Source organism: Euphorbia lathyris, unplaced genomic scaffold (assembly GCF_963576675.1).
Source record: "Euphorbia lathyris unplaced genomic scaffold, ddEupLath1.1 SCAFFOLD_19, whole genome shotgun sequence".
NCBI classification, from domain to species: domain Eukaryota; kingdom Viridiplantae; phylum Streptophyta; class Magnoliopsida; order Malpighiales; family Euphorbiaceae; genus Euphorbia; species Euphorbia lathyris.
In genome coordinates, this window is record NW_027069462.1 from 45,001 (window position 1) to 60,000 (window position 15,000).

The window sequence follows — 15,000 nt, forward strand, 5'->3', positions numbered from 1 at the left end:
GGGTTGGGTTGGGTGATGACCGGGCCGGCTCGCTGGTCGAGTCGAGTCGAGTCGAGTCGAGTCGAGTCGAGACGAGTGAATCGCGCTAAGTCCCGAGCCGTGTCTTGGCGTTGCGGGCCCGGACGGGACCCGTCGAGCGGGAGTGCGTTGGTGGTAGGTCGGCTCGCTGGTCGAGTCGAGCCGAGTCGAGTCGAGTCGAGTCGAGTGAATCGCGCTAAGTCCCGAGCCGTGCTCTCCGAGCTGACGACGCTGCCGGGCCCGCGGTGTCGGGTCCCGTCGTCGACCAGCGAATCGCTCTAAGTCCCGAGCCGTGCTCTCCGAGCTGACGACTCTGCCGGGCCCGCGCTGTCGGGTCCCGTCGTCGACTAGCGAATCGCTCTAAGTCCCGAGCCGTGACTCGCCGTTGCGACGGCGAGCGAGCCTCGTGCCGAGTGCCGAGTACCCACCCCGGACGGTCCGTCTTGTCGTCTAGACTGGACCCTCCGGGCGAGAGTACGTTGGTGATAGTCCACCGATCAGGGTTGGGTTGGGTTGGGTGATGACCGGGCAGGCTCGCTGGTCGAGTCGAGTCGAGTCGAGTCGAGTCGAGACGCGTGAATCGCGCTAAGTCCCGAGCCGTGTCTTGGCGTTGCGGGCCCGGACGGGACCCGTCGAGCGAGAGTGCGTTGGTGGTAGGTCGAGTCGAGCCGAGTCGAGTCGAGTGAATCGCTCTAAGTCCCGAGCCGTGCTCACCCGAGGTGACAAGGCTGCCGGGCCCGCGCCGTCGGGTCCCGTCGTCGACCAGCGAATCGCTCTAAGTCCCGAGCCGTGCTCTCCGAGCTGACGACTCTGCCGGGCCCGCGCTGTCGGGTCCCGTCGTCGACTAGCGAATCGCTCTAAGTCCCGAACCGTGACTTGCCGTTGCGACGGAGAGCGAGCCTCGTGCCGAGTGCCGAGTACCGAGCCCGGACGGTCCGTCTTGTCGTCTAGACTGGACCCTCCGAGCGGAGAGTACGTTGTTGATAGTCCACCGAGCGGGGTTGGGTTGGGTAATGACCGGCTCGGCTCGCTGGTCGAGTCGAGTGAATCGCGCTAAGTCCCGAGCCGTGATTTCTGAGCTGACGACGCTGCCGGGCCCGCGAGTCGTGTCCCGGTGACTCTGAGTGAGTGACTGACTGACTGACTGACTGACTGACTGACTGACTGACTGACTGACTGACTGACTGACTGACTGACTGACTGACTGACTGACTGACTGACTGACTGGCTAAACTAACCTAACCTAACCTAACCTAACCTAACCTAACCTAACCTAACCTAACCTAACCTAACATGGACCAAGGAGACTTTGAATAATTTTGACTGCCGCGACCACGACCGAGGTGCGTCTGACTACGAATACTTTGACCAACTATGACAAGGGCCGGGCACCGCACGACGTCTCTCGGCCACTAACTCTGGAAATACTGCTCGGATCGACCTGAAACATGTCCCAATCGACTCCTCGTGCAATTTTACGTGGGGATAAGTGTCTAACTCGATTTTCGTTCCCCCACTGGGAAACCGAAAAAAATCCAAGGGGTACCATCGTCTTTTTTTCGCACCGATTTTTCGTCTTGAAATTATTCGTCCCCTATCGATCGGAAATGAGTGTACTCCCACGTGAAATGACGCGAGGAGTCGATTGAAGGCATTCCCAGCTCGCTCCGAGCAAAACCCACCGAGATACGGACGCCACAAGGGTCGGCGACCAGGGCCGGGCACCGCACGACGTCTCACGGCCCGTAACTCCGGAAATACTGCTCGGATCGACCTGAAACATGTCCCAATCGACTCCTCGTGCAATTTTACGTGGGAATAAGTGTCTAACTCGATTTTCGTTCCCCCACTGGGAAACCGAAAAAAATCCAAGGGGTACCATCGTCTTTTTTTCGCACCGATTTTTCGTCTTGAAATTATTCGTCCCCTATCGATCGGAAAGGAGTGTACTCCCACGTGAAATGACGCGAGGAGTCGATTGAAGGCATTCCCAGCTCGCTCCGAGCAAAACCCACCGAGATACGGACGCCACAAGGGTCGGCGACCAGGGCCGGGCACCGCACGACGTCTCACGGCCCGTAACTCCGGAAATACTGCTCGGATCGACCTGAAACATGTCCCAATCGACTCCTCGTGCAATTTTACGTGGGAATAAGTGTCTAACTCGATTTTCGTTCCCCCACTGGGAAACCGAAAAAAATCCAAGGGGTACCATCGTCTTTTTTTCGCACCGATTTTTCGTCTTGAAATTTTTCGTCCCCTATCGATCGGAAACGAGTGTACTCCCACGTGAAATGACGCGAGGAGTCGATTGAAGGCATTCCCAGCTCGCTCCGAGCAAAACCCACCGAGATAAGGACGCCACAAGGGTCGGCGACCAGGGCCGGGCACCGCACGACGTCTCTCGGCCCGTAACTCTGGAAATACTGCTCGGATCGACCTGAAACATGTCCCAATCGACTCCTCGTGCAATTTTACGTGGGGATAAGTGTCTAACTCGAAAAGTATGCCTATGGTTACTTACGTGGGCCGCTTCGAAAGTGTGTAGCGCCGTTGCTCGACGACGGATCCTCCCGTAACTTTTACACGACATTCTCGCTCACCCCGAGCACCTCCTCGCGGACACACGTGCCCGTCCGACCGATAGAGCCGCCGCAACTAGGCCCCGACTTCGACGCCTCGTATCTCGTCAACCGTTCCAGCTAGCCCCTATCCCGACCCAAAAACCAGAAAGAAACCGTACCTTCCGCGTCCGACCATCACCATCCCGGACCCGTCGCACCGCTCCTTCCCCCCGAAAAACGCGTTTCAAAGTCGCCGCGACCCGTTTTCGCCTCCGCACCCCTTCCAACCACTTCCGCGACCCCAAATTCCGACTCCCCGTTGAATTTCACGCAGGAAACATATTACATAGTCCGTGTGTGACCGTCCGTACTCGCCGACGTCGACGCCGACGCCGACCAGCCTGCGCAGTACCTATTTCACATGGGGCGCCCTGATTCGAACGCGCAGGTGACACTTGAAGCACCCATGACCACCCCGCTTGCGTGCGAGGACATTCAAAAAAATTAAAAAAAAAAGCGACGAAAATATTTACAAGTCCCGAGACGCGGATCCCGAAACACTTTCAGCAGGCATGACTACCCCGTTTCTGTAAAGGAAAAAGGAATTAAAAAAAAAAAAAAAAAATTAAAAAAAAAAATTGAAAAAAAAAAGTAATTGAAAAAAAAAAATTCGAAAAAAAAAATTTTTCAAAAAAAATTTTTGTAAAAAAAAAATTGGGAAAAAAAAAAAATTGGAAAAAAAAAATTGGAAAAAAAAAATTTTTCGAAAATGATTTTCCGAAAAAAAAAAATTTTCAAAAAAAATTTTTGAAAAAAAAAAATTTCGAAAAAAAATTTTTTTCGAAAATGATTTTTCGAAAAAAAAAAATTTTCAAAAAAAATTTTTGTAAAAAAAAAATTAGTCGAAAAAAAAATTTCCGAAAAATTTTCTAAGTCCCCTACCGAGACTCGAAAATTCCGACCGGGGAAGCCCTGCGTCGGGACGCGATCGCCTCGGTAGAAAAATTTCGTACCGTGCTTCAGAAAAAATCACCGAGAAGCTCCCCGGTGATTTTGAAAAGTTACGGTAGAAAATCGCGTTCCGCGTCGAGCGCGGAGCGTCACCCTTATATAGGGGGGCCAGTCGAGACGAAAAAAAATTTTTTTTTTTCTAAGTCAAAATTCGAAAAATAAAGAAAAAACGAGACACTCGACCCACGGTGTCGGTGACCTACCCGACCTTACCTACCCTGTCCCGAGCCGTGAATCCCGAGCGCCCCGTCCGACTGGCCAAGGCACCCCTGCCGGGCCTCGGGAATCTCCGACGCGGGAGACACCACGGCGGGACGGGACCGCCTCGGTAGAATAGTTTCGTACCGTGATTCGGAAAAAATGATAGTGGAGCCCCACTCAGAGCCGTGGCAAGCTCACGGGGCAGCAAGCCCTTCGACCGGCCGAGCACGGCGGCCTAGTCTCTTGGTGCTACGCCCGTCGGGAAGACCCGCGGTGACGGACGAACGGAGGGGTCCCGGGTCCCGATCCAAGGCATTCTCTGGGGCCAGCACGCACGTCTAACGGCCGAGCACGGCGGCCTAGTCTCTCGGTGCGAGTTACTGCGAGAAGACCCGCGGTGACGGACGAACGGAGGGGTCCCGAGTCCCGATCCAAGGCATTCTCTGGGGCCAGCACGCCCGTCCGACTGACCGAGGCACACCCCGGCCGAGCCTCGGGAATCTCCGACGCGGGCGATCCCACGGCTGGACGGGACCGCCTCGGTAGAGAAGTTTCGTACCGTGCTTCAGAAAAAATCACCGAGAAGCTCCCCGGTGATTATGAAAAAACACGGTACAAAATCGCGTTCCGCGTCGAGCGCGGAGCGTCACCCTTATATGGGGGGGTTAGAGTCTCGAGGTGTCGACTCAGAGCCGTGGCAAGCTCTTGGGGCAGCACGCCCGTCTATTGGCCGAGCACAGCGGCCTAGTCTCTTGGTGCTACGCCCGTAGTGATGACCCGCGGCGACGGACGGACGGAGGGGTCCCGAGTCCAAAGCCAAGGCATTCTCACGGGCCAGCACGCACGTTTAACGGCCGAGCACAGCGGCCTAGTCCCTTGGTGCTACGCCCGTAGTGATGACCCGCGGTGACGGACGGACGGAGGGGTCCCGAGTCCCGAGCCAAGGCATTCTCACGGGCCAGCACGCACGTCTAACGGCCGAGCACAGCGGCCTAGTCTCTTGGTGCGATGCCCGTAGTGATCACCCGCCGTGACGGACGAACGGAGGGGTCCCGAGTCTCGAACCAAGGCATTCTCTTGGGCCAGCACGCCCGTCCGACTGACCGAGGCACACCCCAGCCGTGCCTCGGGAATCTCCGACGCGGGCGACCCCACGGCTGGACGGGACCGCCTCGGTAGAGGAGTTTCGTACCGTGCTTCAGAAAAAATCACCGAGAAGCTCCCCGGTGATTATGAAAAACCACGGTACAAAATCGCGTTCCGCGTCGAGCGCGGAGCGTCACCCTTATATGGGGGGGTTAGAGTCTCGAGATGTCGACTCAGAGCCGTGGCAAGCTCTTGGGGCAGCACGCCCGTCTATTGGCCGAGCACAGCGGCCTAGTCTCTTGGTGCTACGCCCGTAGTGATGACCCGCGGTGACGGACGGACGGAGGGGTCCCGAGTCCCGAGCCAAGGCATTCTCACGGGCCAGCACGCACGTCTAACGGCCGAGCACGGCGGCCTAGTCTCTTGGTGCGATGCCCGTAGTGATGACCCGCGGTGACGGACGAACGGAGGGGTCCCGAGTCCCGAGCCAAGGCATTCTCACGGGCCAGCACGCACGTCTAACGGCCGAGCACGGCGGCCTAGTCTCTTGGTGCGATGCCCGTAGTGATGACCCGCGGTGACGGACGAACGGAGGGGTCCCGAGTCCCGAGCCAAGGCATTCTCACGGGCCAGCACGCACGTCTAACGGCCGAGCACAGCGGCCTAGTCTCTTGGTGGTACGCCCGTACTGATGACCCGCGGTGACGGACGAACGGAGGGGTCCCGAGTCCCGACCCAAGGCATTCTCACGGGCCAGCACGCACGTCTAACGGCCGAGCACAGCGGCCTAGTCCCTTGGTGCTACGCCCGTAGTGATGACCCGCGGTGACGGACGGACGGAGGGGTCCCGAGTCCCGAGCCAAGGCATTCTCACGGGCCAGCACGCACGTCTAACGGCCGAGCACAGCGGCCTAGTCTCTTGGTGCGATGCCCGTAGTGATCACCCGCCGTGACGGACGAACGGAGGGGTCCCGAGTCTCGAACCAAGGCATTCTCTTGGGCCAGCACGCCCGTCCGACTGACCGAGGCACACCCCAGCCGTGCCTCGGGAATCTCCGACGCGGGCGACCCCACGGCTGGACGGGACCGCCTCGGTAGAGGAGTTTCGTACCGTGCTTCAGAAAAAATCACCGAGAAGCTCCCCGGTGATTATGAAAAATCACGGTACAAAATCGCGTTCCGCGTCGAGCGCGGAGCGTCACCCTTATATGGGGGGCCTTGGAGTCTCGAGATGTCGACTCAGAGCCGTGGCAAGCTCTTGGGGCAGCACGCCCGTCTATCGGCCGAGCACAGCGGCCTAGTCTCTTGGTGCTACGCCCGTAGTGATGACCCGCGGTGACGGACGGACGGAGGGGTCCCGAGTCCCGAGCCAAGGCATTCTCACGGGCCAGCACGCACGTCTAACGGCCGAGCACGGCGGCCTTGTCTCTTGGTGCTACGCCCGTAGTGATGACCCGCGGTGACGGACGGACGGAGGGGTCCCGAGTCCCGAGCCGAGGCATTCTCGCGGGCCAGCACGCACGTCTAACGGCCGAGCACAGCGGCCTAGTCTCTTGGTGCTACGCCCGTAGTGATGACCCGCGGTGACGGACGAACGGAGGGGTCCCGAGTCCCGACCCAAGGCATTCTCACGGGCCAGCACGCACGTCTAACGGCCGAGCACAGCTGCCTAGTCTCTTGGTGCTACGCCCGTAGTGATGACCCGCGGTGACGGACGGACGGAGGGGTCCCGAGTCCCGAGCCAAGGCATTCTCACGGGCCAGCACGCACGTCTAACGGCCGAGCACAGCGGCCTAGTCTCTTGGTGCTACGCCCGTAGTGATGACCCGCGGTGACGGACGAACGGAGAGGTCCCGAGTCCCGAGCCAAGGCATTCTCACGGGCCAGCACGCACGACTATTGGCCGAGCACAGCGGCCTAGTCTCTTGGTGCTACGCCCGTAGTGATGACCCGCGGTGACGGACGAACGGAGGGGTCCCGAGTCCCGAGCCAAGGCATTCTCACGGGCCAGCACGCACGTCTAACGGCCGAGCACAGCGGCCTAGTCTCTTGGTGCTACGCCCGTAGTGATGACCCGCGGTGACGGACGAACGGAGGGGTCCCGAGTCCCGAGCCAAGGCATTCTCACGGGCCAGCACGCACGTCTAACGGCCGAGCACAGCGGCCTAGTCTCTTGGTGCTACGCCCGTAGTGATGACCCGCGGTGACGGAGGAACGGAGGGGTCCCGAGTCCCGAGCCAAGGCATTCTCACGGGCCAGCACGCACGTCTAACGGCCGAGCACAGCGGCCTAGTCTCTTGGTGCGATGCCCGTAGTGATGACCCGCGGTGACGGAGGAACGGAGGGGTCCCGAGTCCCGAGCCAAGGCATTCTCACGGGCCAGCACGCACGTCTAACGGCCGAGCACAGCGGCCTAGTCTCTTGGTGCGATGCCCGTAGTGATGACCCGCGGTGACGGACGAACGGAGGGGTCCCGAGTCTCGAACCAAGGCATTCTCGTGGGCCAGCACGCCCGTCCGACTGACCGAGGCACACCCCGGCCGCGCCTTGGGAATCTCCGACGCGGGCGACCCCACGGCTGGACGGGACCGCCTCGGTAGAGAAGTTTCGTACCGTGCTTCAGAAAAAATCACCGAGAAGCTCCCCGGTGATTATGAAAAACCACGGTACAAAATCGCGTTCCGCGTCGAGCGCGGAGCGTCACCCTTATATGGGGGGGTTAGAGTCTCGAGATGTCGACTCAGAGCCGTGGCAAGCTCATGGGGCAGCACGCCCGTCTATCGGCCGAGCACGGCGGCCTAGTCTCCTGGTCCGACGCTCATTCTTGAAGACCCGCGGTGACGGACGAACGGAGGGGTCCTGAGTCCCGTCGCAAAGCATTCCCGTGGACCAGCACGCCCGTCGACCGGCCGAGGACGGCGGCCGAGTCTCACGACAGGGCACGGAACCGCGAGGGGACACGCGATGGGACGAACGGTTATGACCCCAAAATTTTTCTAAGTCTCGAGCCGTGAATCTGCTCACACTCGCGGGCCATCTCGCCCCGTTGACCGGCCGAGGACGGCGGCCGTGTCTCTCGGGGCATGGCACCGCCCGATGACTCGCGGTGACGGATGGACGAACGGTGGGGGCCTGAGTCTCCGATTCTCTGGCGAGCACGTGGGCCAGCGCTCTCGTCGACAGGCCGAGGACTACGGACAGTGTCTCGCGGGATTGGACACCGTGGCGGACCAGCGATCGGACAAACGGTCTCGGTACGAAAATTTCGAGCCGTGATTTTTTTATTTTCCTCGTGAGCGAGCAGCCGGAATTTTGAAAGTCTCGGTAGAAAATCGCGTTCCGCGTCGAGCGCGGAGCGTCACCCTTATATAGGGGGGCGAGACGACAGAGAGAGAACGCAGCGAAAGGGCAGGGGCCCAGACCCGCGGGCACGTCCGACGACCGGCCGAGGACGGCGGTCGAGCCGTCGGTCGTAGCTTCGCGGGCAAACCAAGCCATAATGATCCCTTGGCCGGGAAATCACTACGAGCCATAATGATCCCTTGGCCGGGAAACCACTACAACGCCGCAGATTGACGCGAAGCTCGCCGAGCCAGCGCATCTCCTGTACGAGCGGCAGGGCGTAGACGACGCCTCACATCATGCCCGAGGGCGATCGGTACGGGACTCTTCCGAGAGCCCGACGTTCGCGACGTCGCAACGACGTATGCGGACCGCACTGCGGCCGCTCAAATGGAAGTCCTGGCCACGAGCCGGACGCAAGAAAGCCTGTCGGTTCGTCGTCTCCCGCGGCTCTCAGTCGCGGAAGCGAGCGGACGGCCGACCCAGTCACTCGGAAAAACCCAACCGTGACATCCTCACGGGTCGTCGCGTCGGCATCCAGCCGGGGCGTCGGCCCATCCGAAACGCAGCCTCTTGGTAAGCGGAATCGGTGCGCGGACCCGGTCGACGAGCGTCGCTCGACGACCGAGAACGCCGTTCCCGCGTGGCGTCCCCGGGCGACTCCTCGGCGGCCGTAGGACGGACGGTCCTCGAGGAAGTCGCAGCGGTGGCACGCTGCGGGAGCCGAGACGCAGGGGACCGGGAAGCAAGCGCGGGACTCCGTCCCGCGGCCCGCGGACCCTCGTCAACGCAAGCAATCTGGTTGATCCTGCCAGTAGTCATATGCTCGTCTCAAAGACTAAGCCATGCATGTCTCAGTGCAAGCCGAACTAAGGTGGAACCGCGAAAGGCTCATTAAATCAGTTGTCGTTCACAGGATCGTGCCACACCCTACATGGATAACTGTGGTAATTCTAGAGCTAATACATGCCGACAGAGTCCCGGCAACTCCCCGGGTTCGCCCGGGGCAGGGACGCTTTTATTAGATCAAAACCGACACCGCGGTCCCTCGGGTCCGCGGTCCTCCTAGCACCTCGCGTGCACACTGGACGATTCCGAATAACTCCGGCCGATCGCATCGGCCCCTTGCGGGCCGGGCGACGCATCCTTCAAACGTCTGCCTTATCAACTTGCGACGGTATGTTAGAGGCTTACCGTGGTTGCGACGGGTAACGGGGAATCAGGGTTCGATTCCGGAGAGGGAGCCTGAGAAACGGCTACCACATCCAAGGAAGGCAGCAGGCGCGCAAATTACCCACTCCCGGCACGGGGAGGTAGTGACGGAAAATACCGATGCGGGACTCAACCGAGGCCCCGTGATCGGAATGAGCGCCCCGTAAACAAGGCGACGAGGACCCATTGGAGGGCAAGTCTGGTGCCAGCAGCCGCGGTAATTCCAGCTCCAACAGCGTATACTAATGTTGTTGCGGTTAAAAAGCTCGTAGTCAGAATTGTGTTCCGCGCCGACGGTTCGACGGGCTCAGTCCCGTTGCACACCGACGCGTTAGCGGAACATCCGGCCGGTGGCGGTAGCGGCGCCGTCCGCCGGGCTTGCCTGTCCGCTCGCGGACTCGGGACGCAGTTCCGGCCCCCCGCCGGTCAGAGTCGTTGGCCCACATCCCGCGCCTCGCGCGCGGATCAAGCGCGGCCTACCGGGGTCCTCCGGGACCGGGCCCGGGCTCCCGCTCGGCAGTCCCGGCGCCGTCCCTCGGGTCGGCGCCCGGGAGAGCGGGCCCGATCGGGCTTACCGGCGGCACGGTGAGGTTCGCCTCGCCCGGCTTCGCCGGGAGACCGTCCGCCAACTTCCCGCTGCGGTGCCCTTCATTGAGTGTCGCTGCGGGCCGGCACACTTACCTTGAACAAATTAGAGTGCTCATCGCGAGGCGTTCAAAAAACGTCCGAAAGGGCGTGGCCCGCATACAGGTGCATGGGATAACAGAATACGACCTCGGCTCCGGGTTTTCGTCGGTTCACCAGGCTCGTCGCCGACCCGGCAGCGTCGGAAACCCGCTTCGTGCGGGCACCGGCGTCTGACGGCGCGGCGGGTCTTTGCGGGGTCCGAGGTAATGATCGATAGGGGCGGACGGGGGCATCCGTATTGCGACGTTAGAGGTGAAATTCTTGGACCGTCGCAAGACGAACGGCTGCGAAGGCGCTTGTCAAGCACGTTCTCGTTGATCAAGAACGAAAGTCAGAGGTTCGAAGGCGATCAGATACCGCCCTAGTTCTGACCGTAAACTATGCCAGCTAGCGATCCGCCGACGATCCCTCCGTTATGGCTCGGCGGGCCGCTTCCGGGAAACCAAAGCTAACGGGTTCCGGGGGAAGTATGGTTGCAAAACTGGAACTTAAAGGAATTGACGGAAGGGCACCACCAGGAGTGGAGCCTGCGGCTTAATTTGACTCAACACGGGAAACCTCACCAGGCCCGGACACCGGAAGGATTGACAGATTGAGAGTTCTTTCTCGATTCGGTGGGTGGTGGTGCATGGCCGTTCTTAGTTGGTGGAGTGATTTGTCTGGTTAATTCCGATAACGAACGAGACCCCGTCCTGCTAGTTAGGCGATCCGGGCGCCTCCCGCTCCCGAGCGGCCGTTCGCTCGCGGGCGGTCGTCTTTGGACGGGGGGCTCTAAGCCCGGGACCCGGTATCGTGATCCGTACTCCGTCCGCCCGCCCTCGGGTGGGCGAGACCCCGGCGGGGCGGCTGGCGCCGCGGCTCGCGCCGTGCGTGTCAGTCGTTTACCGTCGGGAGCAGTGAGTCGGAGGGCCCGGTCCTCTCGGGGGCCGGACACGCTCGCTACCGGCGGGACTTTACTCAGCTTCTTAGAGGGACAAACGGCGCAGTCAGCCGTGCGATACGGAGCGATAACAGGTCTGTGATGCCCTTAGATGTCCTGGGCGGCACGCGTGCTACAATGGACGGATCAGCGTGTTCTACCCTACGTCGAGAGACATCGGTAAACCCTTGAATCCCGTCCGTGGAAGGGACCGGGGCTTGCAATTGTTCCCCGCGAACGAGGAATTCCCAGTAGTCGCGAGTCATAACCTCGCGGCGATTAAGTCCCTGCCCTTTGTACACACCGCCCGTCGCTACTACCGATCGAGCGGTTCGGCGAGGACCTCCTACCGGCTCGCCGGCGACCCGCTTCGTGCGGGGCCGCCGGTGCAGCATGCGGTTTTGTGCCGCGGAAAGTCGACCGAGCCCGATCGTTTAGAGGAAGTAAAAGTCGTAACAAGGTTTCCGTAGGTGAACCTGCGGAAGGATCATTGTCGAAGCACGATCACACCGAGCCGTCCCGCGGGACACAGGCCGGCCGCACGCACACGTTGCTGGCCGGGCGGTCGACGGCTCACCCCGATCGTCGTCGTCGTCGTCGTCGTCGTCGGACCCAGGGCGTCGCCCGAGGTGTCCGCGCGAGTGGACGACGCGCTTAACTATATCAGAGGAAACGCCGCCGACCGACGAGTCGGCGAGCTCCGATGCCGCTCGCTCCCGACCCCGACGCAGCCGCCTCGGCGCTGCCGCGGGGATCGGCCCGCCGAAGACCCAAGTGTCGTCGGGTACGTCGAGACCGACGGCGGGCCGGGGAGCGATCGACGGTTCACGGAGAACTTGGCCTCTTGTCGACTCGGCGACGGGCGCCCCGCCTTCGGGCGAGAGGGCGAGAGCCCGTCGCCGCGCGCGCCCGCTGAGACGGTGCGCGCGTTAAGCACAACACACACACACACGATGAAAGATAACCCCGAACGGTGGATCACTCGGCTCGCGGATCGATGAAGACCGCAGCGAAATGCGAGTCACAGTGTAAAATGCATTATTTATTGAACAGATCATCGACGCGTCGAACGCATATGGCGGCCCACCACGTGGGCCACGCCTGTCCGAGGGTCGGGTACACCTCTGCACGCGCGCGGACCGTTTTACGGAACGTCGTCGCGCGGCGGTGTCTCGGTGGCGGTCAAACCCGCCACCTCGCTGGACTGCCTCCCTCGCTCGAGGGGGGCGATACGAGGGCTCACCGGCCGCCCCCTCGGGGCGCGGACGGCGTCCCTTCAGAGAGCCGCCTTCGAGCGGTCGCGTCGTCGGGCCCGCTCACCGTCCGAGCGGGCCCGACCCGGTCTCCAACGGGCAGCACGGCCCCGCACGGGACGGCGAAGTCTCGCCCCCGGCCGAGCCCCCCCCTGACGGACCGCACTCGGTCAATCCAAGAAGCGGCGTCCGTCGTCACCTCGGGGGAGGGACCATCGGCCGGTCGAGCGGACCGCCGTCGTAGAGTCCGTGCGAGGGCTCGAGCGCCGGAGACGACGGGTCGGACGCGCCTAGGCGCGGCGCCCGGGACCCCGCGCAAGCGAGGGTCCGCAGACGGGGCGCCGCGCCGATCACATCTTCCGACCTCGGATCAGGCGAGACTACCCGCTAGATTTAAGCATATCAGCAAGCGGAGGAAAAGAAACTAACAAGGATTCCCTCAGTAGCGGCGAGCGAACAGGGAGAAGCCCAGCACCGAACCCCGTCGGCGGGAGCCGTCGGCCGGGGAATGTGGTGTTCGGGAGGGTCCGATCATCCCGCTCGCGGTTCTCCGAGCGTCGGCCTTCGGGTCGGCGCCCGGGGCCCGTGCACGGTCCAAATGCAGCGAGTGGGCCTAAAAAACCCCGTCCTGGAACGGCTTCCTGTTATCGGATTCCGTAGAGGGTGAAAGACCCGTAGAGACCGGCACGGAGCGGCGGGAGGACCTCTCCTAAGAGTCGGGTCGCTTGGTAGTGCAGCCCTAAGAGGTGGTAAACTCCATCTAAGGCTAAACATCGCCGCGAGACCGATAGAGGACAAGTACCGTTCGGGAAAGTTGAAAAGGACTCTGCAGAGAGAGTTAAAGAGTACGTGAAACCGTTCGGGGGTTCGGCACAGAACAAACGGTCGGGGCTCGGGCGAGACCCTCCGGGCAGGAGGATCCGTCAGGCGTCCGATGGCCGGCGAGTCGTCTGCGCGCTTGCTCGCGTTGAAGTCAGCAAGGGGTTGCTCTGGGCCAATACGAAAGCGTCGACGACGCGACTCGCCGAGCGGCGGACGCCGGTCTTGAACGGAGCCCTCGCGGCTACCTCGATCCCCGCCCGCGGAGGCACCCGCGACTCGCGGTGCGGCGGTCCGCCCGCCGAGGGGCCTCCTCGCGGAGTGTCCCCTCGCGGGAGCCGGTCTTCGCCAGGCACCGCGGTCGAGAATCGGCCGGGCCACCGCTCTCAGGGGCGGTGCGGCTCGGTCGGCGGGAGATCTACCGGGACCCCTACCGACCCGTCTTGAAACACGGACCAAGGAGTCTAGCGTGCGCGCGAGTCATCGGGAGCACGTACTAAACCCCGAGGCGCAATGAAAGTGAGCGCTAAGCGCAAGGGACGAAACGACGGGGCCGGGGGAAACGGGGCTCCAAACTCCGCGCGTACCCCGGCGGTGCCCGTCCTAGGCGGCCCGTCGCAGCAATCCCGGGGCGCCGAGCAGATACCCGCCACCCAGAGCGGCGAGCAGAGGCGCTCTCGAAGCGCGCACGGTAGGACCCGAAAGATGGTGAACTATGCCCGGCCAGGACGAAACCAGGGGAAACCCTGGCGGAGGTCCGCAGCGGTTCTGACGTGCAAATCGATCGTCCGAGCTGGGTATAGGGGCGAAAGACCAATCGAACCATCTAGTAGCTGGTTCCCTCCGAAATTTCCCTCAGGATAGCTGGCGCTCGATCAGCGCGGACCGTACGACGAGTTCCGCGCCGGCTCGCAATCCCATCCCCGGTAGAGCGAATGATTAGAGGCTTCTCGGGGCCGCAACGGTCTCGACCTATTCTCAAACTCCGAACGGGTGAGACCGGGGGCTTTCCCGGCGGACGAAGCCCGGCGAGCGTCCCCTCGGGGGCGGTCGCGCGACACCGACGGATGAGAGCTGAGCCCAGTGGGTCCGTTCTGGTAAGCAGGACTGACGATGCGGGGTGAACCGAACGCCGGGTTAAGGCGCCTAAATCGCTACCGAAATTACAGACACCCGTTCAATGGTCGGACGCCGGCGTGCGACAGCAGGACGGTGGCCATGGAAGTTGGCATCCGCTAAGGAGTGTGTAACGACTCACCTGCCGATGCCGGTGGTTCCGAAAATGTCTGGCGCTAGGAGTAGCGTGCCGATACCCGGCCGTCAGCGGTATAGCACGGGCGACGTCGCCGCTCGAGCCGCTCTCCGGTGCCCCGTCAAACGGGCCGGGAGCGCGCCGGCGGCGGGAACGCGCCTCGGGTAGACCCTGACGAGTAGGAGGGCGCGGCGGTGAGCGCAGAAGGGTTCAGGGCGCGAGCCCGCCCGGAGCCGCCGTCGGCGCAGATCTTGGTGGTAGTAGCAAATACTCTGGAGAGGTCCTGGAGGACTGACGCGGAGAAGGGTTTCTTGTCAACAGCCGTTGCACAAGTGTTAGTCGATCCTAAGCCACGGGCGAAGGCCCTACAACGCGGACCCCACGACGACCGACGCTCGGCCGTCCGTCCGTCAGTCAATGGCGCATCAGCGCCGACACAACGACCACACGAAGACGACGAGGCCCCTCGACCTCCGACGACGCGAGCGCCGCCCAACCACCCGAGCGGCCGGTACACCGTCCGTGCCGGCCCCGGAGCGGACGCGAGTGTGACTCACACCCCGACGTCGACAGAGATCGACGCGCGAGAGGTGCTTGTGTTGACGAGTCGGAGGTACCGAGGCGCTAGCCTCTCGT

The 15,000-nt window shown here is 62.0% G+C and overlaps 1 non-coding gene and 1 pseudogene across 1 annotated transcript; both read left to right on the forward strand.

Moving 5' to 3' along the window:
* The first annotated feature begins 12,002 nt into the window (after positions 1-12,002).
* On the forward strand, positions 12,003-12,155 carry LOC136210452 (5.8S ribosomal RNA). The gene has a single exon (XR_010678058.1). It is a non-coding gene; the product is annotated as a 5.8S ribosomal RNA (ribosomal RNA).
* A 498-nt stretch (positions 12,156-12,653) lies between these two features.
* Positions 12,654-15,000, forward strand: part of LOC136210448 (28S ribosomal RNA) — a 4,449-nt pseudogene continuing 2,102 nt past the window's right edge.